Below are 27,646 nucleotides of genomic sequence, written 5' to 3'. Positions count from 1 at the left end.
TGAGTGATCCGGGGACTCCTATGGGGCCACTAATCCCATTCATGGGGGCTCCTTCCTCCTGATTTCATCTAAGTCTGATCACCTCCCAAAGGCCCCACGTCCTAGTACCATCACACTGGGAGTAGGGTTTCAACAAATGAATTTTGGGGGACACAAACATTCAGTCCATAAGCATCTCCTCATATCACCAGGCCTACAGAACCCGTGAAAATGGGGACATGGCACGTCTAGCCACAGGAGGGGCCAGAGTGGGCTTTGGGCCGTGGAGAGGCTCTGAGTGATCTGTGTACCTGAGGAGAGAGAAAGTGAGCATGAGGACCAGTAGACTGGTTGCTAGGAACAGAGAGGGTGGACAGACAAAGAAGTACATGGCTGAAGTCTCACTGAATCTCCCATGTCACAGGGCCAAACTGAGAGCCAGGTCAGCAAGGGGAGGTCAGGGGGCATTGGTGGGCCAAGAGAACAGCAGGGGAAGGTCAGGGACCAGGACCACTCCCCTACCTGGAAGCCACTTTGTGATTTAAACTTTTCCTGAGTGCAAGACGCCCTCCTGGGATGGGGGGGTGGTGTTGTGTGGGGGTGAATAGATCTTAGATTGGTTCAGTTTTAAAGTGAAAGTGACAAAACCTAAACCAAAACAGCAAAAAGCATTTGCTTTATTAGACTGAAGAAGACCTAACCCCTAAGAGGCTGAATTAAGTTGTCTGCCATCAGAGAGGCAGGTGGCACAAAGATCAGAAATTAAAATGAGTTGTACTGCACCTTGTTCACTGCTGGGACCATGAAAACACACACCTGGTACATTCCCAGTCACCCATACAGTCCTTACAGGGACCTGGAAATCAAACGTGTAGTTCTTTCGTTGCCTGCTGCCTTCCAGGGGAGCAGGAACTCCGACCTGACTTCGCAGGTCAGAGTCCAGCAGGCACTTGCTCTTGATAGTCTCAGGTGCCCCCTTGTGGCCATCACTTGATATGGCGCCCACTTGGGGTCGGAAGCAGGAAGCTCCTTCCCTCCGTGTTTCCTTGTAAGGTCAGAGGCGGCTCAGAGGGTAAACGGTCTAAGGATCCGGGGGAGTTACAGATCTTGGTGACATACACATGACTGTTTCCTACAAAGCACGTCCATGGTGTCAGGATGGCGGATGCAGGAAGATTCCAGAAGCAATGCCCTGTTCTGCCCAGACCAGGCCTGTCCGAGGACAGCCTGAGCCCTGGATGACTGTCCAAACCCATCCTCTCCCTCTCCATGGTGAGTGTCTTCGGAGGTTCTCCTTTCCACTAGGAGGCCTCATTTGAGGCCATTTTGTCCTTCAGACATGTTCTATTACATTTCTTTTTTAAATAAACTTTAAATCCTAGAATAGTTTTAGATTTACAGAAAAGTTGCAGACAGGACAGAATTCCCATATATATGCGCCACACCTGGTTTCCCCTAGTATTAACGTGTTCTTACATTATTGTGGGACTTGACACAGTGAATGAACGAGGATGGATACATTTTTATTAACTGAAATCCAAACTTGATTCAGCTTTGCCTAGTTTTTACCGAATGTCCTTCTTCTGCTCCAGGGTCCCATCCAGGAAACCATATTGCATTTAATCTTATCTCAGGCTCCTGTTGGTTCGGAGAGTGTCTCACATCTTCCTTGTTTTTGTTTTTGTTTTTTTGAGATTGACAATTTTGAGGGGGACTGGCAGGTTATTGTGCAGAATGTCCCTCAATTGGGATTTGTCTGATGTTTTCCTTCTGATTAGATTGGGGTTCTGGGATTTGGGAGAAAGATCACAGAGGTGAAGGGCCCTTCTTACAAGGCCACCTACATCAGTATGACTTATCTCTGTGGAGGTTGACCTTGATCATCTGGTGGAGGTGATGTTTGCCAGGTTTCTCCACTTGCGAGGTTCTTTCGTTTTCTCCTCTCTTTCTGTACTGTTTGCTTAGGAAGGAAATCACCCAGCGGAGCGTTTATGTCACTTTTGAATTTCAATGAAAAGAGCCCGCATCTCCAGCGGTGGTTGTGTTTTTCAGAGTCGTTTCATAAGCAATTTATTATCTGTGGTACAAAGAACATTCAAAAAGAATAATTGGTGGGAGGGTATAGCTCAAGTGGTAGAGCTCATGCTTAGCATGCACGACATCCTGGGTTCAATCCCCAGTACCTTCACTGAAAAACCAAATAAATAAACGTAATTATCTACTCTTCACAAAAAACAAACAAACAAAACCAAAACCAAAACACACCAAAAACCCAGAAGAATATTTGGATCCATTTTCACGGGTAAATATTCTCTGAAGCTATTGCCCTGCCCTTCTCTCTAGAAGATCGTACGCGGGCATTAAGCTGGATACCAAAGCAGTGAGGAAGGACGTCTTCACCAGGGATGCGGAGCCGGTGTGGCGCCGTTTCTCCACTGACCGACATCAACAGACACACCTGCCAGGCCGGTGCCCGGTGTTTCAGGGCTCAGGGTGTGAGTGCAGATGGAGGCCTAGATACCATGCTTCTAACGAGCCAAAAGTTATAAATTGAGCAAAGTGTTGAAATATGTTCTATCCTCCTGCCAAAACAAATACCCCTTCACCAAGAACCTGCAAAGCTACAGACTTGTAACTGCAAGTCGGCAAATATCAAAGACAGCTGAGTTTAATTATTATCACATATGCTTGGGTGTTCTATTGATGGTCGTGTTTGGGTGAGTCATAAAGTAAAGACATATGTAATGTACGAATTACGTATTTATTCCAAAATTTTTATTTTTCTTGCCTTAATTTCAGCAGTGTCTCTAATTAGGTTGTTTAATCAAGTTTTTTTTCACAAAATTTCTGCTCTATTGACAAAGAGTGCCAAATTACGTAATCTTTTTGGAGTCACTGAAGTTCTTAGGTGGTTTTGTATTCCAGTTTGGGGAAATCACTCTGCTGAGGCTGAAGCAGTTTGAATTGTCAATAAAGTTCTTAAAGCATTACCTAAATTCAGAAATGCACCACAATATTATATAACATGTTCAAATATTGTGATAGAGTTGCATGTGATAAATTGTATTTATTACAGAAAATATTATGTATTTTAATTCATGATATAATTGCTGTTTTTATATCATAATTTAAACTGTTTCTCAGAGTAATTTCTAGATCCATTCATGGATTTTCTTTCAAATTTTTCAATGCTGAGGTGCTATAAAGAGAACTTAAAATAGCAGTTAGATATTCAATTTGTTAAAAATCTCTCTTCAGTTAACAGTATACCCTGATCTATAGTTTGTTGGAAGATAGCTTTTCTAAAATTTGTTTTGGAAAATATTTATACACAGTAATGAAAACTTTTTTCTTTTTCTAAACTCTTTGTATTTTGTTTGAATATCACTTTGTTGCATATTTTATATCAGCTTCTTTCAAGTTGGAGAAAAATTCTCTAAAATTAAAAATATATAATTTAATGCTTCTGAAGTGGAATATCATAGTAGATCTGTTTTGTTTCTTCTTTAAAGTTAAAAGTAAGCAATGGCTCATACCAGGTAACTACAGATAGCACAAATTCAAAATTAACTTCATTTTTGATGATTATTCACTTTTTATTTGGGAATATTATTTTGCTGAACTCTGCTAGTACATCTTAGAGCTTGTCGAAGTGGAATCTAATTACTTTAACAGCATGTAGTCCACATCCTATTACATGTCAAATTTAGGTCCAAGGTCAAATTTCACGTTCCATCCTGGTATCCATCTTTGGGCAGATCTAAAAACACTGCATTTCATCTCTGGAGTTGTTCTAAAGAATAGCAGTCCTGTTGGTGCAGCAATGAATTCCAACTATGTTCCATACACAGCAAAAACAAAAGCTTCTGGACTTTGGGTAAAAATTCTTGCTTACTCATGTTCTTGTTTGCCAGCCATATTTGTGAGATTAGGCAAGCCTTCAAGATTTTTTCATCAATCTCTTGTCAGTTCCTAAAATTAAAGGCTGTTTTCTCGGTTTTCCAGAAAAGTCTAAATCCATTTTCCCAACTGATGTAAAACTAGTGAAATATATGAATTTTGACTTGTTTTCCTTTTCTGGTAGTTCAACAATACATGTAATGAAAATACATTTTTTAGTATAAATTTTGATGCTTGGACAACCTGATTGAGCTGAGTAATAATAACTTTTTAAACTTTATGTATGTTTTCTTTCCTTACCTTCTAACTCATAAAATTGGTGGCCTCATTTTGAGTTTTCTGTCCTTTAGAGTGATCATTTACTTCATTATGTTTATCTGTATTCTATTTTTTTAAGTAACCATTTATTTTATTTTATTTTATTTTATGAATTATTGGTCTTTAATTGTATCTTAAAGTGTTTTGCAGGTTTTTTTTTAACATTTTTTATTGATTTATAATCATTTTACAATGTTGTGTCAAATTCCAGTGTTCAGCACAATTTTTCAGTCATTCATGGACATATACACACTCATTGGCACATTTTTTTCTCTGTGAGTTATCATAACATTTTGTGTATATTTCCCTGTGCTATATTCTATTTTTATTTATTTTAACACCTCAAACTGAAACTGTTTATACTAAACCTGGACACTTTCCATTGTTTTCTGTAAATACTGTGCTTTTAGTGACCCAAAAAGCATCATTATGGTTGGCAAATTTTGGATACATAATGTCATCCTTCTAAGAACATCAAGGAAGGGTCTCAACTGGCATTTACTTATGTTTACTGAATATATTGATTACTCTTTATTCATCCCTCTTTTCAGTGCTATAATTACGTTTGTATTTTTTGTGTGTGCAAATTATGTTTTGTGATGTGTAATTGTATCTTGATTTGGTAAAGAATATGAGGTTGTAGGAATTTCATCTGACCTATCCGTATTGTGAATTGCTGAGAATAATCTAATTTTCATCTTAAAAATAGCAATTGAATTTTCATTAAATAGAGAATATATAATAAATTGGTCAGGCATTTTATATGAGTCATGCTTGATGGAAATTTGCTTATTCTTTTGGTTTTCAGTTTAAAAATATTTAAGCAATATGCTGAGTTCCACTTTCATATTTCTGTCATGATCATTTCTATCTTGAGCTCAACAATCTAAAGCATTAAGGAACAGAATTCAAAGTATATATAATTTAGACACATTTTCATCTAAAATACAAATTAATGTAAATAATGTAAAATGTAAATAAATTTAAAAATAAATTTTATTTATATCTTCAAAAATTATTTTTCTTTTGAACTATTCAAGATAATGTTAAAATTAGAGTGATGTATAAATTATAATTAATGAATATAAACTTTTAAAATAAAAATGAAAGTTAAAACAATTTAATATTTTAAAAAATTTTTTCTTAAAAAGAAAAAATCACATTAAATGTTTTGTAAAAAATAAAACTATTTGCAGTATCAGCATTCACTATCCATATAGTTGCCAATGCAAAGAATCAGTATTATGCTTCATCCCTGTTATATCTAAACCTACTTCTACAAATTAAAGAGCAACATCAATTATTAAAAATTGCAAAATGTCCCCTCATTGCCATTTGCAACTGCTATGAACATTGTGAGATTTGTGAGGATGTCCAGAACTGTGAGTTGGAATATGGGTGAATGAGGAAAGATGAATGCTTGGCCCCCTGGAGGAATAATAGTTTAGTTTGAAAGAATCTGTCTTAATCCCTTCAGGCTGCTATAACAAAATACCACTGATTGAGTGGCTCATAAACAGCAGGAATTTATTGCTCACAGTTCTGGAGCCTGGAAGTCCAAGATCAGCGTGACAGCATGGTTGGGTTCTGGTAAGAACCCTCTTCTGGGTTGCAGACTGATGGCTTCTCCTTGTATCCTCATGTGATAGGAAGGGATGAAAGCTTTCTTGGGCCTCTTTTCTAAGCATACTGATTCCATTATGGGGATCCACTCCCATGACCTAATCCCCTGCCAAAGGCCGCCCTCCTAGTACCATCACCTTGGGAGTTAGGATTTCAAAGAACGAATTTCAGGGGGATGTGAACATTCAAACCGTAGCAGAATCTATTAGATTTATGCTGAGAGGGATAAGTTAATTTGTTGTCTCTTTCCAAAGCAGCGTCCACGCTAACAACATTGGCAACAGAGCAATACAAGCCTTTTAGGACATCTGGACACAAATGCTTTCAGTTTCAAGGTCTTAGAGCAAGAGCTATGCAGTGCTTGTGCATGGCTCTTTGTGTGTGTGTGTGTGTGTGTGTGTGTGTGTGTGTGTGTGTACACCCTAAGACACAGCATCCAGGGCAGCTCTCTTTTTGCTCAAATGAGAGCAGTACTGACATCTGACATCAGACATCAAAGCAGTATGGGTAGAAGAATAGATTTGGAGTTAAGAATTCATTTTGTCTTTTTTAAAAATTAAAGAATTGTTAGTTAACTATAAAGACGGTCTTAAATACTTATAGGGGAATAGCCTCAAAACAAACAAATGAAACTAAACAACTCCCCCAAACCCCACCAGAAACTCCAAAACATTATGTACATTTTTGTCAAGAAAGAGATAATCATGTTTTTTCCTGACCACCCACTGTTTTTTATAATCCAAAGTGCACTTGTAATCCAAAAACCATTCATCCAAAAATGAAAAAGAGCTCTTGCATAATAGCAGGTTGTGGTCTCCCTGTGTGAGATTATAGAAAATACGTGTATATTTGGCTTTGCTCCTGGTTCCTGACACAGGGCTCCTGAAATCCCAATAATTTCCTGGGTGATAAAGTGTCTTTGGTTTTAACAAGGTGATTCCTGAATGCGGGCTGGTCACCAGAAAGACCAAGCCACAATTAGAAGCCTGGAACTTTTAGCCTCAACCCCCCATTCTCCAGAGAGGAGAGAAGGGCTGGACATTGAGCTGTGACTGATTATGCCCATGTGATGAAGCCTCCATAAAAATCCCAAAAGTACAGGCTTGAGGGACTTCTGGATTGGTCAACTTGTGGAGGTGCTGGGAGAGTGGCATCTGGAGAGGGCATGGAAACTCTGTGCCCTCCGCACATACTTGCTCTCTGCATCTCTTCCATCTGGCTGTTCATGAGTCCTTTATCAAATCCTTTTATAATAAACTGGTAAACAGTAAGTAAACAGTTTTCTTGAGTTCTGTGAGCTGCTCTAGCAAATTAATCAAACCTGAGGAGGGAGTTGAAGGAACGTCTGATTTACAGGTGATCGCTCAGAAGCACAGGACTTGAGGCTGTCATCCAACATTGGGGTGGGGGCATTCTTGTGGCACCGAGCCCTGAATCTGTGGGATCTGACTCTGTCTCCAGGTAGATTGTGATAGGAGTTAAATTGGAGGACACCCAGCTGATGCCAGAGAATTGTGTGGTGTGGGAAAAAAATCCACACATCCGGTGTCAGACGTGTTGTAAGGGTGGTGGTGTGAGAGTAAGGGAGAGACACAGGGGGAGGAATGAGGCATCTCTCACACACTCTGTTCAACTCCATGGCACTTAACCCACTGCATAATTAATTTTTTATTTTTATATCATCTGTTTAACATTTGTTTCCCTTGTTGGGGTTTGAGGGAGATTTATTATCCCACCTCCTTCCTCCTCTGGGTTCAGAATCAAGTAAGAAAAAAACCGCAGAAGTCAGACAGAGATAAAAACATCAGCCTTGTTACTGATGACACTCTCCTGACAACCCCACTTGCTGCGGATGTTTCTTACTCATCGACGGAGAGATGCCTGAGTTTTTGCAGGTTCAACTAAGTCCTTGGAGGATATATACAATACTCATAAGCCCCCATCCCCCACTTCTTTCAGGCGATATCGTAAACTTTTCCAGAGATTAAAAATATTAATTGCAATCTCTTTAAATGAAGAGAAAAAAAAAAAAGCAAAAAAAAAAAAAAAAAAAAGCATACGGCACGCAGGGAGTAGAGCCGCAAGAGGAAGGACTTAGGGGCGCTGCTCCGGCAGCAGGACAGGGTCGGGGAGGGTACACGTGGCGTGTGTGCGCGGTGTGTGTGCGCGGCGTGTGTGCGCACGGCGCCTGCGCGAACGCGGACACGGACCCAGACGCCGAACCCAGACGCCGAACCCAGGGGCTGTTTTCAGTGTGTAGCTGGTGTTGGTCTGCAACCTGGCGAGTTCTCCGGTTGAGAGCTGACACTGGCCCCCATATGTGGGGGACAAGGAGAGACTGAAGAAGGAGGGAGCCACTCCGGACTGGTAGGTGACAGGTTTAATAACAAAGGGAACTTACCTAGGAGGCTAAGACGAATAGATTCCGCACCGCCCGCCGGCTACAATCTTAACGTTTTTACAGAGGCCTTACCGGGATCCAGTCACGTATGCCATGCAGATGGTATCAACAGCACTTTTCTCTCTCAAGGCTGTATCCTTGAAAACGGCTCCCACTGAGGGACCAGAGGGCACAAGGTACAGGGGAGGGGGTACAAACCTCGGATTGCCCGGGTCTAGCTCGTGGGTCAGCCGGTGGTCATGGCCTCTCCATGACCTCCTCCAACAACTGGGCCCTTCTTTCTCAGCATGTTGGGCAGAGGGTGATGGAGATGGATTTTTAGGGCAGGGGGTGAGGGGTGGAGGGAGGGTCACTGAGATTCCAGAGCTCCTGAGCTTGCAGGCTTCCTAGGATCTCTGGTATAAATAAGAGACTTTAATTTTCACCCCTCTTGATAAGACGGTTTGAGAGAGTTGGTTAGTTGTTAGGTTGTATGAGGTCACCAGGGTCCTTGAACTGGGAGAGAGATAAGAAGGGAGCGAACAGAACTAAATGGGGTTAGCCCGGAATGAATGTTGTGACAGAATAGAAACGATACATTCATTGAAAGTGGGTAAGCAAAGCCAGACTGATGTCTAGGGTTAGACTGTGGGGGTGGGGGATCAGCCGTAGCTGGGCCCAGGGGGTGACCAGGTGGAGGTGAGCCTGCCACTTGTGGTTGTGGAATGTAAATTAGATGGTGGAGGTGGAGGTAGACACGGTGGTGAGGGGTGGGGTGGGGGCTCGCCTGGCATACAGATAGGAGCCCCTGCCCCCTCCTCCCCGCCCTTCCCTCTGATGAAATTGGAGAAGCTCACCTGACTGGTTGCTGCTGGTGGCAAAAACTAACAGCTTGTGCTCAGAAGGGAAGTGAGTAAAAAGCCATCGCTACAGGAGTGTACAAAAATACTTGCCAGTTAGGCCTGGAGGCCAGGCTGCCTTGTGGAAGAGCATTGCATGTATCTGAACTTTAAGAAACACTGGTGCATATTCAGGGTTGTGTGGAGTTTTGAGTGAATGCTCAGTAGTGTTGACTTAGAAGGGAACGTCTCCGCACACAAACCAAAATGACCTAAATAAGGCTCTGTGGGGCTCAGGCAGTGGTTATCTGCATAAGCTAGTCTGTGCACATCGGGAATCCCAGCTGTTCCTTATTTATTTATCTTATTTTGGGGGTGGTGGGGAGGCAGTTAGGTTTATTTTCATTTGCTTTTTTAATGGAGGTACTGGGGATTGAACCCAGGACGTCATGCATGCTAAGCATGTGCTCTGCCTCTGAGCTCTATCCCTCCCGTCTTCATCCAATTTTATGTTAGATTCTGTTTCTACTAGGGTGACCATAGGAGATCTAATAAATTCAACCACAGGGACACAGTGGCCCTGTAACCAAGCACATTTTACATGTCTTGTGCAATTTTGCAAGGAAGTAGGGTAAGAAGGTGGAAATGTGTTTGCAAATCTGCAGCTTCTGAAGCATTTGATTTTGTAGACTGAGGGGCGACGTAGGGTGGCAGTTTACTTTCGCTTCTTTAAGAGGTTTTAGGACTGGATTGGTCCTATGATATCATTTAATTTCATCTTCTCACTTTAGAAAAGATAACAGACCCACAGAGGGTCAGAGTTTTGCTAAAGATAATGAGACCTTGCTGGCCGTCAGGCAGGATCTTGAAGGCGTCTTGCTCTGATAAGACTGGAATCCGGGGAATCTCTCTGTGGGGTTTATGTGACATACTGGGCAGCAGGGTCTCCTGAGGGTGCCCTCAAATCCTTCAACCCACTTGTCCCCCTGCGTGGGTCTTGTGGGAGAATCCTGCCCCTGACACCCCCGGGGATGGCTTCAGAGAGCTCCTTGGAGGATGAGTGAGTCCTGTGTACTTGCCGCCACCGCTGCTTAGCCTCTGGGAGAACACAGAGAGAACACAGTGCTACTTTCTTCCCTTGGCATCTCTCAGGAAGAGAGATGCGCATGTAGGCCAGTGACACTGGGGGAAAGGGAGGATTCAGCTTTGGAGACTCGGACATCGAATTTGAGAAGGGGAAGATCAGTGCATCCTGCAACTGCTCAGCTGAGTCCGCAACACTGACCGCCCTGCCTGTTCCCCTTTCCAGGCAGGAGCTCCCCTTCAGCATATAATCCGCTACCAAAGCACCTGCTCATTCCCTCTCTGCCACACTTCGGAGACCTTTCAGCCTTCTGCAAGCTGCTTACTTGCTGGGTGCCCCCCTCCCCTTAGACAGGAAAGAAAGACACATCCAGGGAGGTCAGAGCAGTCACGCAGAAGGGGTCATCATCAGTGATGTTAGCTTCCCTTCCCTGACGAACCCAACCCCAGAGCTGCATTCCGCTGGCGCACATAGCATTATTCAACAGATCTTGGTTGATTGAAAATAAATTTGTGGTAAAAAAAAAAAACAACTGAGATTTCAGAACACAGTGGGGTATGTTTAACATTGATTCTCTGATCTCAGAGAAAAGAAAACTGAAAGGCAGTTTTCCTCTAATTTCAATCAGAATATTTTGAAGATGAAAGGGATCTTAGTTATTATTCTGTTTCCTTGTTGTTATACAAATAGGGATTTAATGACTTGGTGTCTCGCTGCCTGAACCTTGGTTCAGTAACATACATGCAAATATTTTCATTTTTGAATCGAATGGAATATCTGTTGGATAGATACCCAAACAGCTCTTCCCTCAAATTCCCCGTTCCTTGCTCATGCTTCCTGAACGTTTGGCTATCGAGTGGCTCATTAAGCTGGGAAACAGGCAGTGGCTTTGGGGTCTTTATGCTTTAATCTGCATCTTGCCACAGGCTCATGACTTCTGAAGCCCGCCCCTTGACAGTTACAAAAACTGCCAGAGGCTCAGATTCGCAAATACTGACAATTTTGCTGGGGCTGTTTTGGTGAGTGCAATTAAAAAAAACAGCACAATCCTCCCCCACCTCCCCCTTTAGAAAAGCTACTGTGTGCTGTGGACTCTTGAGTAATTTAGATGGTCTAGGATGTTAATAACGAAGGCTCGTGCTCCAAAACAGCCCACAGCAAATAGATGCAGGGTTGTGGTCCAGTTCCAGCTTTTAGAGAAGCGAAGTGAAGGCAGCAAACTGGCCTTGAGGCTTGAGGCACATCGCTCATGCCTCACCACAGCTTGAGCTGTGTTTAGCACATAGTAGGTTCTTCATAAATACTTGTTGAATGATGAATACGTGTCAGTGAAAAGAGGGTGCTTAAATTATTTAAATAGAAGCTAAAAATTATATAGAACAAGTCAACTTTGCTCTGCTTGAGCACACTCAAATAATGAGTGTGCATGGCAGGCACTCAACCCATGATATATGTGTGTGTATATGTGTATATATATATGTGCATGTGCATATATTTGTATATGTATGTATATATATATATTACTGCTGTTGCAAAGCTATAACTACTGCTCCTGTTATTCATACACCCAACAAATATTTCATGAGTATCCATTATATGTAAGACACTGGAGCTACAACTAGGAACAATGATAATTTGTATGATGCAAATTGGGAAGCAAATTTACTTTGGAATCAGACACCCTGGGTTTGAGTCCCAGCTCTTCCACTTAACGACCTCCAGAGAGGACTGGGGCAGGCTAACTTCTCTGAGCCTTTGTTTTCTCATCTTTAATGTAGAGATATTAGTGGCATTTTTGATAGTAGGGTTGTTATGAAGATTAAGTGAAGTAAATAACATCTGTTAAGTTTGCAAAGTCACAGACCGTGGTCAGTGTAGGAAGTTTTTCCACGGACAGAGTGTTTCAGAAGCTATGGCATTTCACCACGAGAGGGCGGCATGGCCACACTGTTTGGAACCCCCTTTCCTCCCCACGCAGATGGCTCCCAGCATTGAACACAGCGTCACACTCATATTGTGAGTTTAACGCAACATTTAAAGGCCTAAACAGCTTAGTATAATATTTTAAAAGTGGCAGGTTCTAACCTCCAGGCTTCTCTTCAACTGGGTATTGATAGGCACGATCAATTAGATATTCTACATTCCAGATGTTGAGAATATTTTTGCAATTAGGACTCAGCTGGTTCTGAATTTTTGTCTTAAAAATTAGGCCAAGTTATCTAAAAGCATCAGACTGTCTCTGAGTATACGCAGAATTTCATGGAGAGTTGGCCCAGCTGCTCAACCCAGGCCTCCTGGTAGTCATTTGAAGTTTGTATAGATTCTTTACCCCGTATTAGACAGTCTTTCATTCACCAGACGCTTACTGAGGTCCTACTACGCACGTACCAGCTGCTGTTCTAGGTGCTGAATATTCAGCAGGAGGTTAAAAAAAGACAAATTAAGACATCATCATGGTCAGTAAGCAATTTATGAGATTTATCAGGTTTGCAAATTAAAGTAACAAGAAAGAAGCAGCACAACGTGTTAAAACAATAGGGCAGGGCTGCCTGTTCCCACACCCGGGCCTGGGGCTGTTGAAGACCCCTTTGTTGGAGTGGCCAGCGCTGACCCTCACCCATGGCTGACGGGCTGGACTTTGCCAATGTGATGTCCCAGCAGGGAACGTGTATATCAGTGATTCTAAACCTTTGTGCCATGCCACACAGGTGTAGTACTCAGAACTGTAAGGAGTACATAAGGGGAAATTTGCTCATTGCAATGAATCTCAGCCTGGAAATCAGGGAGCAAAAACTGCAACCTGCTTTATCCTCCAGTGAGTCATTCTAAGTTTATTTTGTTCCCTGATTCCATTAGGTAGGACAGCAGAAACTTCATCTTAGTCAGTTTATGTCCCTAATTCTGGGGTGGGTGGTGCAGCAGGGGGCAGGGGGCGATGTGAAGGCATTTGATAAGTGCGTGGGGGCGGTCCTCCAAGTCCTTGCTGTCATTTGGGCCCAAGGCGTCTGCTGAGAAGTCCATTACTCATCTGGTCCTTTGTTATCAGTTCACTCAGGTTGCCAAGGAGACATCTATCCTCTCTTCCATAAGTTTCAGACTCATTAGTTCACTGTTCCACCTCCTATGCCTTTAGGGGCACAGCAATTGCTCTGTCATATTCTGTGAGGCCACGGTGGCTCCTTCAAGCTGTCTTAGAAGCACCAGGTAGCCATTCCTTCTTTGCATCTTGCTGCTTTCTCCCAAGGCTCTTCCCTGAGAACGAGGATCCTCTTTCCTGCTCCTAAATGCCTCATCTCACGCCTTCCTGGGCATCTTAATGCCTCCCTGTGGTTGGCCCCATGTACCCCTTCCTCAGCATCCCTGACTTCTATAAGCTTATTGCCTCCCTTTATACTTCCTAGCTCAAGCTTGGAAAATTCTTTTAAATCTAGGGAGAAATCCTTTCTCTTTTATCCATGATTGATTTCTCTCTAAAAACCAATACCCCAAATTCTGTTTGTTTCACCTAAATTCCTAGTCTTATGGAAAACCCAAATCTAGGATGAATCTTAAAGGCTGTTTGACTTTCCCTTTGCCTGTCTCTCTGCCTCCCATCTCCCTGTAAAACAAGTGCAGGCTAGCCGTGCTGCTTGCGGGTGGGCGTGGGGAGAAGGGTAGAAAGGTGAAAGGAAATACAGGGAAAAAATATTGGTTAATATTTCAAATACATGATCCTGCCACACCAATAATAAAGTACCCACATTTGTGAATGATTTATCTTCTTTATAAATTGGAGTGATTTCAAGGTTGTCCTATAATAACTTCCATCCTATTGTTCCTTTGGATTTCAGCTCAATCATTTCTTCCTCAGGGAAGGGTCTTCTGACCTTCCCTCATCTATGCTTTCATAGCATTGTTTCCCCTCCTCTCATAATACTTAATGTCATTTAAAAAAATTCTAGTAAAGTACACATAACAAAATTTGCCATCTCGACCATGTTTATGTGTACAGTTCAGTGGCATTAAGTACTTTCACATCTTTGTGCCAGCATCACCTCCAGTTCAGCCGCAGAGTTCTTTTCATCTCATAAAACTGAAACCTTTTAAGTTATTTGTGTGATTCTTTGATTAATGCTCCACTAGCCACTCAGCTCCGTGAGGACTCAGACTGTGCCCCGTTCTCCTCATCATTGTATTTTAGTGCCTGGTACCGTGTATACCATAGAGGATCGCTCAACCAGTGCTTACTGAATGAGTGGGTGCCTCTCACCTGCTTTCCTTATCTGTATTGTTGAGTAGGAGAGGAGCAAGGTTCAGCTGGTGTGCCAGAAATTTCTCACAACCCTGAGTGCACGTGGGAGTGTGTTGTACAACTTCCCATCCTCTAGAAAAATTTGAAGATTTTGGGTTAACGCAACAGACTCAAACTGCATCTTTTCCCCAAAACCTAATGAAATAAGAAAAAAATAAAAGCAGAAAAAAGTCATAAACAGTAACGAAATGAGGAAAGAGATATAATGTAGTTATAAGGTTATAGATATATAATATCTTTTTATAGATAACTGATAACTATGTATATAACACCTATCTACCTACACTATATCTATCTATCTATCTATCTATCTATCTATCTATCTATCTATCTATCTATCTTTCTATCGACTTATAAGATATAATAAACTTTAAAAACTAGCTTCTGTGGAGAGCCTCAGAAGATGCTGGAAAAGATAAAATCCTAACTTTGCCTGGACTCTTCAGAAGCTAGAATTCTCACTAATAGCCCCAAATTTGAAGAGGAGCAAACTGAGCAAACTGACCTAAATTTTTCTTCATCTGACTGAGGAATGGTAGGAGTGGATACTGAATGAAAATGATGAGGGTTGCTCCATGGTCAGGCATGGAATTGGAGAAGCCTCCTGAAGCCCAAGGTTGCCTGCTGAAGCCCAAGGTCACCTAACAATGGGAGTGAGATACATTGCCATGTGCATGAATCTTACAGTACAGATATCACATAGTGGAGCAGAGAGCAGGATTAAGTTTCCCAACCCAGTCTGCTCTACCCTGCCCACCATCTCAGGTGACTTCTTCCAGCTGTGGCTTGGACAGGAAACTAAACTGGTTTCTAAATAGTATGAAGAGAGTCAAGCAGTCAGCCCACTGTGTCAAGTCAGATGGAAAGTCTACTCAGGGCTGTTGAGAATGAGCAAGATATAAACAGCATGGCGGTGACGCAAACCTACTAGAGCAAGAGAGTCAACAAGCAAACCACAAACTGAAGCGAGCAAGCAAGAAGTATATCACAGAGACTGTGTTTTAAAAGAAAACATAACTCAAGAAACAGAAGAAAATTCTTTACAGTCACTTTATGTTATAGAACAATTTGTTATAAGAGAACAAATATGGTAAATAAAAAACTCAAAGATAATAAAACAAGAGAGTACAATCAAAAAGTTATGGAAGAGCTATGGAATTAAATTCAAGAGCTAACTGATGTCACTCTAGAGCTAATAACTGGTAACAGCAAAGAACAAAATTTAAACATTGCTGAAAGTTGAATCATTAATATAGAAGAAAGACTTGAGGCAGTCTTGGTAAATGTAATTAAGAAAACAGAAGTTAAAACAATCAAATTGAAGCTAATAGAAATAAAGTAAAAAAAAATTCTACATAAAAGTATGGGGTATCTCTAAAGACGGATTCAGGGAAATAATGAAGAAACTGTTCTCTAGAAGACAAAACTGAGTCTGTAGATCCAAAGGGCATGCTGTTTTCTAGGAAAATTAGAAGCATAAAGCTCAACACTAAGACATATTTTAGTTAAGAAATGGAAATTGAATTATAAAGAAATAATTCTTTAGGAATCTAGAGAGAAAAAGCAAGCCCTTTATAAGGAGAAAAAAAGCACGAGGTTGGTCTCAGATTTCCCCACAACAATATTTAATGGCAGAAGACAATGGAAGCAGAGCTCTAAAATCCCAAAAGGGAAGTATTTGACCTTGGGTTCTTTTACTTGTCTAAAGTGACGTTCAGGTGCAAAGGGATTTTTGAAACACAAGAGATATTAACAGCACCTGTAGGAACTTCTTGGGGGGGGAGGGGGGGAACTGCATGCACATAAAGCCAGCCACTTAACATGTGAATCAAAACGCAGAATACAGGAGTGTTCGAAGCCCTGGTAAATTCTGGTGGTGAAAACTAAATTCGTATAAATGTAGAACTAACATTAAACAACTGTGGGAAATATAGGTAGATAAAATGGGAGTGTTATAAACATGGGCAATGTAAAAATAATAATATAGCTAGCAAATATTAAGAAGTGGGGGAGAGAAGAGAAAGAAATGTGAGACTATGAAATCTTTATATTTCATAGGAAATAGCAGAGTGAAGAGAAACTACCAAAATATGCACCCTTAAAAAAGACTGCAATTCTCTGACGTTTTTAATAAACTCATTTCTTAACCTCAGAGAGATTTAAAAAAAATTTTTTTAAGTGGTGAAAGATTTATTGGAAGTTCAATAGTTCCTTCTATTTCACCATAATTTCTTTTACTTTTGTAAAATCGAAGTAAATTTGAAACTTTCTTTTTAATGAAGACATTCATATGTAAGAATAAACTCATTTTAATAAACACATTTTTTGCCTTTCTCTTTCTCTTCTATCTTTCCTTCTGTCTGTATTTGTGCCTAGAAAGACATGCGTGACCATTTTAACTTAATATGAGTAGTTATTCCTGACATGGGATTTGAATTTCTTTTTTGACCTTTGCCTTTGTGATTTTTCTACATTCTTTACATTTTTATGATAGATATGTGCCGTTTTTTATAAAAATGAGTGATTTTTAAACTTAAAAACCAAAGAAAAGTGTGGAAATCAATATGATATATCAACAGTGGCTAACTATGGGAGGATGGAAATTGGATGGTTATTAGATTTTTCTTTGTACTTTTCTGTACTTCTAAAATTTTCAAAAAATTTGTGGAGAGAAAAATAAAAAGGATAAATTGAGGATATCTGCTTCATATCAACTGAATAGCAGTCATGCTGGTGTCATTTATGGGCCGCCTAAGACATTCAAGGACAGGTTGACAGAAAGACTGGCAGGCCAGAACAGGATCTGCTGTAGTAAGCCACAGGATATGGGTCCCTGTGGCACACGGCCACTCTTGGGTGGTCCAGGAGAAAGGTGACAGTGTCTGTGTACTAGGAGCCTCTTTCAAGGCACTAGGAGAATCATAGAAATTTCAAGAGAACAGTCAGACCCATTCATCACTGCATACGCTTAAATATGCCATGACTCAATTTTCCCCTTTACATCTAGTAAAGTCTGGAAACACTCATAGGTGTTAATTTTTTCATTGATTTTGTAATGGAATTTTATTCTATGTATTAAGTGTTCACACAGAGGGAAATATATCAATGAAAACTAGTGAAACAATAAAAGTTTTGTACCAAAAATAGGAGTAGATTTTGCTATACTATTATGAAGAGGCTATGATGCCCAAACAGTAGGTAAAGCATAAAACCCATATAGCTAAAAAGTAGCTGCACATTCATAATGCCTTTAACCACGCTGGTCTGGCCCTCCCCTTGGTGCTCTGAGACAGGCAGCCGTGGCAAGGTCAAAAGAGCATGAAGTTTGAAGTCAAATTCCTGATATTCTGCCTACAGTTTCCCTCTTTAGAAAGTGGAGATCCTATGACCCACTTTGTCGGGTTTGATTCAGATGACCTATGTATGTAGAGCAATGAACAGTTAGTTCAAGGGAGGTAACTGCTATTAGAGCACGTGGATGAGCAGGGAAAGCCTCTTCCTCTTCTCTGGAATGACCAGTGACTAGCCGTTACTGAAAGGTGCTCTCGGTCTTCCAAACTGCTGTCTTTATTTCCAAATTGACCAATTACCAACCCGCGTGGGTTTGTCCTGGACACAGAAGCGAGGAGACAAGGGCAAGGTGCGATTGGCAATGTGGGAGTTGGAGGGAGCGCAGTCAGAAGCAAGGTGGGTCCCTGTCCGTAACTGTTGAGGTCTCGCCTGTGGGTTTATTTCAAGCCATGGGGAATTTCAAGCCCTGGCAATGAGATAGCGCAGAGAATAAACAGGCAGGAATCACTACCTCTTCCACCTCTTAGATGTGATGCAGGTCTTCAGCCTGCAGTCGGTGGAGTTGACCAACCGTGATTCCTCATGTGGGACTGGAAGTCTGTGTCTTGGAAGTTTCTGCTGCTTTTGAGACAAGCCCCTGGCAGACACTTGGACAGGACTGAGCTGAGATTTGCGCTTTGCCACATTTTTATCTTCAGGCCCCCCTGCCCTCCTCCTCTTCTCACTCTTTTTCTTTCCCCAAGGTCTACCCATTTGCAAAATCAAGAAAGCACACATTTAGAAATTCCAGGAGAGCAGAACAGAGATACTTTATGAAAAGGAGACATGATCTCATAGAAGAAGGATGTTTATTTACTCCAGCCTTGGAGAAGTTCATTCTAAGGGCACAGTTTTGAAGCCAATGAAACAGACAACTGTGAGGGAGCTGGATGCTTAAAAAATTAGGAATAAAAATGTTCATTGCCTTGAGGTCCTAAAATCTAAAGGAACTAGCACAGACTTAAAGACAGACTCTCAAAGTTATTCTTTCCTCCCCGCTGACTTTATATTTTTTTCGTTTTTTTTTCTCTGAACTTTTTTATATTTGGAGAAGGCAGAGCCTGTTCTTGGGGATTTGGGAGAACTGGGTTAAAACCAGTAGCTCTAGACATCAGGTATTAGTAATGGCTCTCAGAGAAAGCTGGTCACAGCAGAAGAAGGTGAGTATGGTGTGGGGTTTGCTTACCTCCAGGCCCATTTTCCCCAGAATTTCTCTTTTCCTTAAATTGTTCCCCTTTTGTCCTCCTGAGGCTGTGGCATGTCCGTTGGCCTTCCTGACTTACGTATCCTGAGCTAAAGATTTCATCAACAAGCTTACCCTGCCACCCCCTACTCCCAACTCTTGAAAAAAGGGACTGTTAGGTCTGATACATAGTAGGTGCTCAGATATTCATTAGGTAAGAAATAAGTAAGTTCTAGATTTAACACAAATGGAGAAGCTGAGGCTCAGAGACATTCTCACTCTTTCCAAGGTTGCATCCTAGCAGGTAGCAGAGTTTAACGTCTGATTGACATCTGGGAAAACGCATATAAAAATGTGAACTACTGGATGTGGGGTGTTCTCGGTGTCCCATGATTAGTGCAGGAGGTGCTCACTGTTGGAGTCACAGGAGGAGGGTAGTGTGGACTGGAGCCATCCATAAGCTGGGACTAGGGCGGTTATAGTAAGACTACAAGAAGGGAAGGATGTGGGCAATGATAAGAAGAAATGAGGTTTGTGTTCCAATGGTCACAAATGCTCTAGTGGTTACTGGAGTAGAAGGCAGTTGAATACATTGATGGATAAGGTACTGGAATAGAAATAAACATGCTTTGTCTGTGTACAGATGAGGTGCAGTAAATCTTACATGTCCTCAAGATAGAATGTATTTTTCTCTTTCCTATTTTCCAATTTCCATTTTCAGTTTTATGTCATGAAATAATAATAACAATCCTCACAACAGTGATTAAACTAATAAATAACACTGTGCATTAGTGCATGGGAATGAAGAATGTACGTTATAAATAATAATAGTTTATTTATGCTACTGTCTCTACTCACCCTTTCTATTCTCCCAGCAGGGTGCTTGGGGATCTCAAAAAAGTTACCAAACAAATACACCCACACACCTATATATACATAGGAGATATAGCGTAATATATATTCTATCACAGATAAGAAATCTTCCAAATGACAGTTCATATAAAGAAAATGGTAACCCTAGAATAAAAATCATTAGAAATGGTGGACATTTATTAAATTTATATGCTACCGAAACTTGCTTTTATGAATCTATAACTTAATTTAGACATTTTTGGAATACAAATAGATACAAATCATAGTAAAACTTTATTGACTCTCAGGTAGAAAAATACATTCATATGGCTTTTTTTTCGGGCGAAGCTATGCATTACCTGTCAATTTCAATGGTTTACAGATGTCTGGATATTTGGAGTAATACATTAAAAAAAAAAACTTTTTAGGACCAACATAGGGCTACAATCCACTTTGCCAATTAAATTTATTTGGAGAAAAAAGTAGCTGTTCTTTTACTACTATTTTTCCATAAAAAGAATGAAGATTTAACAGTAAAAAAGGAAGGATATAATCTCACGAGAAAGGTCTTTCGATTTATTCAACGAATAAAAAAATTAGCCTTATGAAATACTCTTGGTTGTTTCACTTATTTCATTGGGGATCAGTGAAAAATTTTGTCAAGATGGATGTTGATGCTGTACACGGACAGAAGTTTAGGAACCAGTAATGTGATGCATTTCTGTGAATTAGGTTTAAGAAGATTTTCCTTATTTCCACCAGCAAGATGCAGAAAGCATATCACGGGATGATTTGAACTCGCTCGCTCCGGGCAGCTGTTCTCACACTTCAGCATCAGCATTCTGTGGAGGGCATCTTAAAACACAGCACTGCCCCAGCCCTGGAGTTTCAGACTCAGTGGAGGAGGGCGGGTTGTGAAGCAGGAATCTCTGTTCCTAGCTTGTTCTTAGGTGCTGTTCATGCTGCTGATCTGGACGTCACACTTTGAGAACCACTGTTCTAGATTATTAAAGGCAATTGCTAAAAGGTTTTTTTTCTGTTTTTGAGGAATGTCATACTACTCTTGCAGTCTTCCTTCTTCTCATTATTCAAAGAGTGGATTCAGACTGCAGGCTCTATTTTATGGGACAGAAAATGCAAATGTCTTGCCCAGGAGTCCCTATGGCCCAGAATGCCTTTATCACCTTGTCCCCTGGGTGAATGCTGACACATCTTTCTAGAGATGTGTCTTCTCTAAATATCATCTTCTCCTTCCTTAGCCCTCCAAGTAAAATCTCTCTCCCTGCTTTTATTTCTCCATCTCCTTCATTTCCTCCCTTTTCCCCCTTCCTTCCTTTCTTCCATCCATCCTTCCTTCTTTCCTTCTCTGGTTGTTCCCAATAGACTCCTGTGAAGAGCCAATGCTGTAGTTCATTTATCTTTGAATCCTGGAATCCAGCATCATGCCTGCTGTTGATTTTGTCATCTTTTTCTTGCCATATCACAGCAACAACCAAGCTAGGGAGCTGAGTAATCAGCTGGTAGATTTGCTCTCTGTAGATGGTCTGGATTATTCAGGTTGAACGTTTTGTCTCCTTCCCCTCACTCCTGCCCCCTGTAACCTATAGCACAGTGTTAATTTTTAAAAAATCACATAATAACTGATTAAGATATCCATTTTAAGTGACTACTGTACCAGCAATAAGTCAAATATTGGGGTAAACATATGGAAGTCCCCAGTCACCGTATTTGTCAATTGCTAGCTTAATTGGCTTTCCTAGACTGGAATCCTATTCAGTATATCCCTGGAAAAAATTTGTATGCTATGTCTACCAGTTTTGGGGGACATCAAAGCGTGATACTTTAGATATGCAAATACCAAAACTCTTCAAGGTCCTTTTGAATATAAAAAAAAATACAGAATAATACACATCCTTTGGGTATTTTTCCAAATTCCTCAGGTAGGAATTGAAAGCTAGAGCCATCTGGAGTACCTCAGTTTTTCAGTGGCTCAATGCCCCTCCTCTCCATTTCTTATACATCGTATTTCTTTTGAAATCAGGGATCATTATAATGAGATAACAAAAATATTTCCAGAAACAAATAGATGACAAATGTAGATAACTTTCATTTTTTATTTTTATGGATTTGTTTTTGCCATTCTGATCAAAATTTCAAGACCAAAGGCTACTGATGGTGTGACCCAAGTACTCAAGAAGAGGCTGAGTGACTATGGAAAAGATAGGTTTCACAACCTGCATTACATTTATTACTGTTTACAAGTCCATGAAAACACAGTTGGGGGAGCAAAACATGTTTGGGCTGTAGACCTGGACTAGGGAGCAGAAAGACATGCAAATAAAAGAATGGGGTAGAATAGATAAACGGGATTGGAGTCCCAGAAATTTTAAGTCATTTTCTCTAGCTAATGTGAAATGTAGTATTTCTCTACATACATAATTAATACAGTGAAATAAAACATTTGAAAGATTCATTTTTGTCAAAAGATACCATTTTCCATATTTCGTGAACAAGAATTACTCAGTACTTCTTAAGTGTGTTTAGATTGCTGGGACTCTGTCATGTAAGAAGTGTAGAGTGTATTGCCCTCAAACAGAACACCACAGCTAATGAACATTTGTTTAAAGTGCTTTGTTACATTTCATTCAAATGTGTCTATGGAATGCTGCATGCTATTAGAAGCTGCAATCCTTGTTTGGTCCAAGACAATTCAATTATGGAGAATACCTAGAAAGCAGTTGTGAAAAGAATTTCATTAAACAAACAAGTAGCTCTCCTCTTGTATGTATGTTTTAAAGAGGAATCAGCTTGTGAACTTGCTGGTAATTGACTGCCGAATGGGCTGTTCATCGAGGAAGTGTTTACGGAGATTGTTAAGATGTGAGAAGTAGCGCAGGGTGGGCTCCCTTGTAAGGATGCCTAGGTTCTGGGGGAGGAGGGGGAGGAGCAGAGGGATCTCTGGTCTTCCCTGATGGGAGGAACTCTTCTATGCTTAAGGCAAGAGCCACTCTGTCAAGCAATATCCCGTTACCTCTTGTATTATTCTGGCTCAGAGCGAATTCATTCCTCTTTGAGTTTTATCTTGTTTTCCATCTGCCATTTTCTTATCAATTAATGATATATTTCTTTATGGCCTTTGTTTTAAAGTCTATTTTGTCTGATATGAGTACTGGCCATTTCTTGTCATTTCCATTTGCATGAAATGGTTATGGCGTAAGTGGGGAAAAGGGGTTGGGAGGGATAAATTCGGACTTTGGGATTTGCAGATACTAACTCCTATATATAAAATAGACAACAAGGTCCTACTGTATAGCACAGGGAACCGTGGTTAATACCTTATAATGGCCTTTAATGAAAAAGAATATGGGAAGGAATATATATATACATATATATCTGAGTTGCCACGTTGTACACCAGAAATTAACGTAACATTGTAAATAGACTATGCTTCAATAAGAAAAAAAATCAATGCTATATTGCTTCATATCAGCATAGGGGAAAGAGAGCTGAAATTTCTGTCCACCAGTAGGGCAGTGTTCACTAGTGGTCAGAGCAACCGTATGTTAAAAAGCCTCGGGTCCTGCCTCCCTTCAGTGACCTCGGTACCGAACCAGTGCCTGCACGGGTGGCCCTCGACAGATCCAGCTGGCTTTACTCAGTCTTCCCCTCTCCTGTGGGTGCTCACTGCCCTGTGCAGTGCCCCTAGCCAGAGGGTGGTGCAGTCCTAAGATTTGGGTTTGGGTTTAGGAAGATGGCAAAGGCCCATTTGGCCTTCAGGTAGAGCATGTGTACCCTCAGGTTTCCCACCAACTCTTCACAGGCCTTGAGAGCGTAATTCTAGGTAATTAAAAATAGTGCAGTTCTTCAACTCCTATTTGTCATTGTCCCTTGTGTGAGGGACCCCAGGATGTGGAAGGGAGGCTGGCAGGACCTGGGCATTGCTAGGTGTCTGACAGCATCTCAGACCTCATCAGAACACAATCTGTTATTTATTTCCAAGGTTTTATTGAGAACCTGATAGGTTTCTTTGTACTAGAGGCAACTGGATTGTAAATTCCTGGAAGGACAAAGGGCTACATTTTATTTTATTCTATTTTTTCCATCTCTTTCTAGGTTTGTTTATTTATTTATTTATAACGGAGGTATTGAGGATTGAACTCAGGACCTAGTGCATGCTAAGTATGCACTCTACCCCTTGAGCTATATCCTCCCCCTGAACATAAGACTCTTTTAATGTGGGACTCTTTTTTAAAAAATTTATTATTTATTTATTTATTTATTTATTTATTTATTTATTTATTTATTTAATTTATATTGTATTATTTAATTATTTTATTTTGGCAGGGGATAGATAATTAGGTTAATTTATTTTTAGAGGAGGTACTGGGGATAGAACCCATAATGTGGGACTATTTTAATCTTTTAAATTTGGGCCAAATGCTCCTCATGCTCACTGTGTGATAGCCCCATCCCCATCCTGCAGATAGGGAAACTGAGGCTCAGAAAGAATTAGTGATTTGAAGGTCACAGTAGTAAGAGGTGGAGACAGGACTGAACCTGGATCTACTGGACTCTAAAGCCTTAAAAACAAAAACAAAAACAACAAAAACTACATCACACTGTCAAAGCAGCACAAGATTAGACGGCAAGGGCTGTGATGCAGGCCAGGGCGTCCAGTGCACCCTGCAGCTGCACCTCCTGTTTGCTCCTTGTTGCAGAGCCCAGGGAGTGGCGGCAGTCCCCTACCAGCTGCTCTGCTGGTCACGCCTCTTTTTGCAGATCAAATGAGAAATGCGTTTAATAGTCTTGTGGAATTTGATTCTGCTGGTTAAAAACAACCTGCCTTTGCTCCAAAGCTGAGCAAAATGTTTCAAAGGGCCACATCAGTGTCCTTAATGATTTGATAATTAAGACAACACTGCATAAGCACAGTTTAAATGTAAGCAAATTACTTGGAAAGGAAAAAAAAAAAGCAAACTCTTCCAAATGATTCGCTATTTGTTTAATTAGAGCAGAATCTTTTTGTTTGTTTGTTTTTTTGAAAGCCATTAACAATGGAATCCTAAATGAATGAATGGAGAACAATAGTAATTAAAGACAGCTCTCATAATAGCCCAGGAAGAAACGTTCAGCATGAGTTGTCAAGTCAGAGGATACTTGGCGTGGGTCCTATAAGGAGGGATTGTGAAAATGTTTGAATTGTTCTCTTGGTTTGGACCCCCTGAAGCCAAGCTGAGATAAACACTGGGGGTCAGGGAATTTATTTGGGAAGTGACCCCGGGAAGCATGAATGAGGGAAGATAAGGTAGGAAGGGAGAAGAGTCAACAGAATCTGTGTTAATGAGCAAGCTATCGCTGTGGGCATCAGGGGCTCAATCCTGCTGGGGACCCCCTGAGAGACCAGAGAACACACTTCAGAGTTGTCCTGCTGGAGACACATTTATTCACCATCCCCTCCTGGTTGAGGGTTGCTCCTGGGAGCAGTAAGTCCTCGGCACTTCCCACTGCCCTGAGCCATCTTCTAGGCCCTAGAGAAGGTCTTCAGGCAGAGAAGCAGAAAGACATCTCCTTGAGGGGGAAATTGGGAACCTGTTGGCATGCATGTAACTGTCCTTGGAGGCTGCTGCTGAACTCAGAAATGGGCCAAGGGGACATGGCGCAGGACATTAACAACATCTGTTACAGATAGACTTTTGTAAGATGTCATACTTCTCAACTGGCGTGGTATGATAGAAATATAATGTGAGCCAAAAATATAAGCCACATATGTAATTTTGTATTTTCTAGCAGCTACATTACAAAATCAAAAAGGAACAAGTGAAACTAATTTTAACAATGTTTTATTTAATTCTCTGTGTCCAAACTATTACCATTTCAACATGTATTCAATATAAGAAATTACTAAAGAGATGGCTTACATTCTTCTTTCTTACTAAGTTTTGGAAATCCAGGATGAATTTTATACACACAGCACATCTCACTTTGGACCAGCCGTATTTCAAGTGTTCAAAGCCACAGATGGCTTAAGGCTACAGTTCTAGATGAATATAAGAAAAACACTCATTTGGGAATGGCATAAAGCAAAAATCTGCAGTTTTCTTCAAAATAACACGTAAGGCATAACCTCCCCAAATATTTTAGGGTTATCCTTTCTTATTCTGTGAACAGTATTAAATGATCTCCTTTTATAATTTATGGACCTTTTCAGGAACTTTCCCTGTCCTTTGATTTCAGATTCCCTTTCTTCTGGTCTACGTGGCAAAGACGGTCATGATAAATTTTTCTTGAGAACATTGATTATTGTTTACAGCTTATGGAGTCTTTAACCAGGGCTTGCCATAGAGGTCTGGGAGCACTGGGGAGGCAGGGCACCACTTGGCCTGGCCTCTTAAAGGCTGGTACTGCCAAGCCTTTAAAAAAAGAGCTTATTTGTTGAACAGTATAAACAACGTATGCATTTAAACTATGCTACATGCTTCTTGGGACTTCCCTATTTTTGGTATTTCTACCTTAAAAAAAACACCTAAGAAACCTGAAAAATGGCCTCTCTTTATAGGTGAGGGGAGTGACAGGTACTTTAATTGACTAACCTTTCATTTCCAACCTTCTCCTTTTTTTCTTTTTTTTCTGACTCTATTAGAGAGGCTATTAAGATAACAACCACAAACAAACATTAATTTTCTAGTTTTCCTTGAAGTCAGCAGTGGCCATGTGACAGTGTTGGCCAGTGCGATATAAGCTGAAATCTGCTGATGTCTCCTCTTCTTCTTCCTTTCTGGAACTCAAGCATGATAGTTGACAATATAGCAGCCATTTGGCAGCCAGGAGGCAATTGGCATGAGGATGAAGGTCAGTCAACATGCTGAGGATGGCAGAGAAAAAGATGGAAGATTTGGTATCTGATGGCAGTTTTGAGTTTCTTTGTCAGCCCTGGAAGTACTTTCAGACTTCCTGTTTCGTGAGACAAATACCTTGTATGTTTAAGCCACTGTGAGTTAGATTTTCTTATACCTATAGAAAAATGAATTTCTATCTGATACAGAGGCCCTCCAAAACCACCAATGAAACACGCTTGGTATGCATTTACTTTCTTGCTGCTCCCTGCGTTAGAGCAGGCAGATAGCTAGATATGAGCAGAGAAAGAGGGACACAGGCCAAATGGCAGGAACTGGGCAGAAAGGAGGGACATTGGCCAAATGCAGGAAACGCTACATCATGTAACCACCAGGGGTCTCTGGGCAGAGAAAGAAAAGCAGGAACATCTGGGCTGATAGGCAGTCATACATTTTGGGGTGACAGGTGGCCAGGCTAACAAAGAAAGGTGAGAAAAGGCAGGAATCTCCAGTGTCTGAATAAACAAAATTAGCCTTGCAGATTAGAAGTACCCATCATCCACTGATGCCATAATACTTCTGATCTAGACTAAATAAGGACAAAAATCCCTGCTCCCTTAGGGAAAGTGGAGTTGAGATGAAAATCAGGGAATATGACCCCAACCCTTCCCTCCCACGTGAATATTCCGCTCATTCATTTTTACACTCTATGTAACCACTTTGCCAAAGAAACTCGGGGCAGCTCCTCAACTTAGGCTGCCTCCTCTCCTCTTGAGAATGTACTATCCATCCCTTAATAAATCCCCACTGTACTTTCTTAACCTCTGCATCTTGTCTCTGAGTTCTTTCTGGGACGGGACAAGAACCTGGACACTGGTTACATCTGTGATAACACCTACAAGTGGCTAATTAAACAGTCATCCAGAAATACAATGAAAACAAACAAATACACAAAATGCTGCAAGTCTGAAGTTACCAATTCTCCAGAGACCTAATTAGATATGTTATATCTTTGGAAAGATATAGACTAATCA

This window comes from Camelus bactrianus, chromosome 6 (assembly GCF_048773025.1).
Source record: "Camelus bactrianus isolate YW-2024 breed Bactrian camel chromosome 6, ASM4877302v1, whole genome shotgun sequence".
NCBI classification, from domain to species: Eukaryota; Metazoa; Chordata; class Mammalia; order Artiodactyla; family Camelidae; genus Camelus; species Camelus bactrianus.
The sequence above is the reverse complement of the archived record's forward strand: the minus strand, read 5'-3'. Positions refer to the sequence as shown.